Source organism: Bombus huntii, unplaced genomic scaffold (assembly GCF_024542735.1).
Source record: "Bombus huntii isolate Logan2020A unplaced genomic scaffold, iyBomHunt1.1 ctg00000125.1, whole genome shotgun sequence".
Classification (NCBI taxonomy): Eukaryota; Metazoa; Arthropoda; class Insecta; order Hymenoptera; family Apidae; genus Bombus; species Bombus huntii.
This window is the reverse complement of record NW_026099374.1, coordinates 147501-152500: the sequence shown is the minus strand read 5'-3', so window position 1 is coordinate 152500 and position 5000 is coordinate 147501. Positions and strand designations below refer to the sequence as shown.

The following is a 5000-nucleotide window of genomic DNA, read 5'->3' as shown; positions in this document are numbered from 1 at the left end:
GAGGAGACGACCCTCCAGCTACGGAATTATACGAAGAGAAGGTGGCACTCTCTCTCGATCATCGGGATGAAGAGATATATATATACAAGTATAAAAACGAAATGCGAATGAAACTTATTCGAGGCGCCTGCGTGAGGTCGTAAACAGAAAGACCCGCCGTCTCCGAATAAAACATATAACATATAATATATATATATATGAAATTCTAATAAAAGGGAACTCTAGCTTCGAAAGAGCCAACAAAAGTTAAGGCTCGATATCAAACGAAAAAATTACGATGGAAACCAGGTGTAAAGAGAAATGCAGTCGTGGCGCCTGCGAGAGGCCGTACACAGAAAGACCCGCCGTCACGATCTCGTATTTCGTATTTGCATCGTGGAAACCGTACAAACGAAATATAAAAGTCCATGCAAACTAATAAGAAAATCTCTAAAGTGCCTCGTGTCGGAGTGATCATGCTCGCCTATTCTCTTCTATGTTTCGTGGTCTGTGTTGCGTTTGTTCTCCTCCTAGCAACGGGACATATCGAAGACTCCTCTTTGGGATCGAACGAAGCGTCTAGAACGAGTCGACGAGAGCGAAAGAACTTGTAGCGAGTCGCGCAGAGCGAAAGGATACCGATATACATCTTCGAAGGTTCTCTTCGAAGATCCATGGATACCTTCTGCGTCGACTTCTCTCGTCTCTTTCATCGAAACTCTCGTCGTTCTCGAAACGTGCTTCCTACCCAAAGGGCGTGTGCTCTTCGTATGTCGTTTCGTTCGAAATAACGAAACCACGTGTAACATACTCGTGGATCGGGTAACCTAGAACGAAGACGCATCGCGTGGATGTTGGCCCGCTATGCGACGATGACCGATGATGATGATGATGATGATGATGATGATATGATGATGATGTCGATGTCGACGACGACGACGATGAAGACGATGTGTAGCAACGATTCGTAACTAGTCTAGCCGAAGTTCGTTCAGAGGGGAACGCCGCCGGCTTCGAAGCCTCGATGTCGTGAGTCGGACACCCGTGCCGTCGCTAGAGTTTTTCAAACTCTGCTTCTGGATATTGGGACGAAAGACCGCTCGAGGACGACGACAGCCGTGCGTGCGTATCCCATCGAATTTTTTTTACACCACCTGAACGAGACTAAAGTTTCGTCTAGTTGATCGTCTACCGTCGCATAATGTATATTATATACCGTTCAGAGGGGACCGGCTGTCTATCCTCGTTGTCGTGAGTCGGACACCCGTGCCGTCGCTAGAGTTTTTCAAACTCTGCTTCTGGATATCGGGACGAAAGACCGCGCGAGGACGACGGATGCGAGTCCCATCGAATTTTTGACTTACACACTACCTGAACGAGACTTAAAGTTTCATATTATATACCGTTCAGAGGGGACCGGCTGTCTATCCTCGTTGTCGTGAGTCGGACACCCGTGCCGTCGCTAGAGTTTTTCAAACTCTGCTTCTGGATATCGGGACGAAAGACCGCGCGAGGACGACGGATGCGAGTCCCATCGAATTTTTGACTTACACACTACCTGAACGAGACTTAAAGTTTCATATAATATACCGTTCAGAGGGGACCGGCTGTCTTTCCTCGTTGTCGTGAGTCGGACACCCGTGCCGTCGCTAGAGTTTTTCAAACTCTGCTTCTGGATATCGGGACGAAAGACCGCGCGAGGACGACGGATGCGAGTCCCATCGAATTTTTTATTTACACACTACCTGAACGAGACTTAAAGTTTCATCCAGTTTGTCGTCTATCATCGCATATATAATATACCGTTCAGAGGGGACCGGCTGTCTATCCTCGTTGTCGTGAGTCGGACACCCGTGCCGTCGCTAGAGTTTTTCAAACTCTGCTTCTGGATATCGGGACGAAAGACCGCGCGAGGACGACGGATGCGAGTCCCATCGAATTTTTGACTTACACACTACCTGAACGAGACTTAAAGTTTCATATAATATACCGTTCAGAGGGGACCGGCTGTCTTTCCTCGTTGTCGTGAGTCGGACACCCGTGCCGTCGCTAGAGTTTTTCAAACTCTGCTTCTGGATATCGGGACGAAAGACCGCGCGAGGACGACGGATGCGAGTCCCATCGAATTTTTGATTTACACACTACCTGAACGAGACTTAAAGTTTCATCCAGTTTGTCGTCTATCATCTCATATATAATATACCGTTCAGAGGGGACCGGCTGTCTATCCTCGTTGTCGTGAGTCGGACACCCGTGCCGTCGCTAGAGTTTTTCAAACTCTGCTTCTGGATGTTGGGACGAAAGACCGCGCGAGGACGATGGATGCGTGTCCCATCGAATTTTTGATTTACAAGACACACACTACCTGAACGAGACTAAAGTTTCATCGAGTTTATCATCGCATAACCCGTTCGGAGGGGACCGGCTGTCTATCCTCGTTGTCGTGAGTCGGACACCCGTGCCGTCGCTAGAGTTTTTCAAACTCTGCTTCTGGATATCGGGACGAAAGACCGCGCGAGGACGATGGCTGCGAGTCCCATCGAATTTTTGTTTTTTTTTTTTTTTTTTAAAGAAAAAACACCACCCGAACGGAGATGTGTTCTATCTTTCGTCGATTTTTCATGCTTTCAGTCGGTCGCGTGGTCGCCATCCGTTCGGAGGGGATCGCCGGCTTCGAAACCTCGATGTCGTGAGTCGGACACCCGTGCCGTCGCTAGAGTTTTTCAAACTCTGCTTCTGGATATTGGGACGAAAGACCGCTCGAGGCGGACGGCCGCGCGAATCCCATCGAATCTTTACTATCACCCGAACGATGGAGAGATGCACGCGCGCTGTTTCTTGAATAATTGGACGAGAGAGTAGAATCAAACACATATATAACATGGGCTAGCCACCGTGCTTACTCGTTCGCGAGATCGTGTGCTGTACAGAGGATTCAGAATCGGGTGTATATATCCCCGTCGTTTCCTGACGAACGGAGCTTCGATCTCGATGGTTGTTATATATCATAATGTACTTTACGCCCGGCCGGCGAACGCGCGTATCTTCGCGCGTTCGTCGTTTTCTTTTTTTTTCGAACGTTTTTGTGTCGTCAATCCTATGGCGACTTCTGCGCGTTCGATTCCCGTTGGTCGAACGTGACGGAACTCGGCTTCGCTAGAACCGAGAAGAGTACATTTGAGTATTGAACTGTTGTAAATTTATAAAAGATTACCCTGAACGGTGGATCACTTGGCTCGTGGGTCGATGAAGAACGCAGCTAATTGCGCGTCAACGTGTGAACTGCAGGACACATGAACATCGACATTTCGAACGCACATTGCGGTCCACGGATACAATTCCTGGACCACGCCTGGCTGAGGGTTGCTCACGTAAACCTAAGACTGCTTGCGTTGCGTATCGTTACTCTCCGTATCTGTCTCTCTCTGTCCCTTCTTGCCTTAACAACCCGCCGTCGTTCTTCTTTATATAAGAGAACGTTTCAGAGTCGGACGAAGGTACAAGAACGAGGATACGAATAAGAGCGGACGGAGAGAACATACGCGACGTACGAGCGATTGTTGGACGCTCGTCGGCGTTCGTCGCGGTCGTGCAGAGACCGTGCAAGTCGTACGCATGCTCGATATATAATCTATCGTGTTCACGGGAGACTACGAAACTCTACCTCTGTCTCTCTCTGTCCCTTCTTGCCTTGACAACCCGCCGTCGTTCTTCTTAAAAATTATAAGAGAACGTTTCAGAGTCGGACGAAGGTATACGAAGGGATACGAATAAGAGCGGAGAGAACCGGTCACGGACCTGCGTGAGTGCTCGCGGCGTCGTGAGTCGTCCTTACGAGGGCGACCGCCCGCTTATGCACCGCTTCGTGTATCGGTTATCGAACGTATATACTCGTAGTGTTCTCCTCGTGACCGATTTTTTTTTCATATCAGGCGATATATGCTACGTTTGCCGGTGTTCGACGCACGAAGGTCCGCGCCCCCGACGTCGTCTTAAAAGAATATTATATTTGGCGAGACTGAGAGAGAAAGCAAATATGGGAACTCGGTCGAGAGAGGAGAGAAGAGAGAACCAAAAAAAAAACCTAAACTCGATGGCGTGCGAAACTTTGCCATAATCTACCGTCTTTTCTTAAGACTCTCGTACAGCCCCAGGGATCGAATGCCCACTCCGTCTCTTCGCGAAAGCGACTGACAACAACGAGGACCGTCGCATCGATGGGTCGTCGTTGCGTTTTACACGCTCTGTGCTTTTTTACAAGCCCCGAAAGTATCAGCCGTAGATCCGGGAACGCACACGCGAGATTTCTTCGAGCGCTCTGACGACTTAGGGAGGTATGATCCCCAGCGTCGCGCGGAGATCGGAGAGTACACGTACTCGTATCGGGACGAATTTTCCCCGTCGTCGTGTATCTCTCTGCCCGCGCGCCTGGCTCCCGAAAAGCCACGTTCGTCGGAAATCTTACATATTATATATGTAACGCGTGTGCGAACTAGCGTGTGTCTAAGATCGGCTATACACGGGTGCTGCTGTAACTACAAGCTCGAGGTGTTTTCCGCAGCGTTTCTGTACCCGAGGAAGATGCGCATGTGAGTCCGTTACGAAGTTGTTCGTACGGTCGTCGTCGTCGGAGAGATCGTAGACGAGGAAGAAGACGATCCCCTTTGGCGAGGCTCGAGAAAAAAACTTTGAGAGAGACGAGGTATACACGCGCGTACGACTATGTCGTGCGCGCGTGTGATTTTTTTTTTATGGCAATTCGACGCTTCGAGAATAGAGAAAAGAGAGTGTTGGTCATCCCATGCCTCTTCGTCGTCTATCGCTGGACCGCGCATCCTAACGTCGCGCCGGTCGTCCAGTCCCCGAACACACACACCCACCCGACGGTACGTCTCGCTCGCTTTTTCACTTGCGTGAGTTCCCGTACCGGGAACCGCTGGAATCGTCGAGAGAAGAGAAACGGCTGTAGGAGAAAAAGAGGACGGACGTTAAAAACCGGACGATCGTTACACGGATGTCTT

The 5000-nt window shown here is 49.7% G+C and overlaps 1 non-coding gene across 1 annotated transcript; it reads left to right on the top strand.

Moving 5' to 3' along the window:
* Positions 1–3190: 3190 nt before the first annotated feature.
* On the top strand, positions 3191–3345 carry LOC126877133 (5.8S ribosomal RNA). The gene has a single exon (XR_007694778.1). It is a non-coding gene; the product is annotated as a 5.8S ribosomal RNA (ribosomal RNA).
* The last annotated feature ends 1655 nt before the right edge of the window (positions 3346–5000 follow it).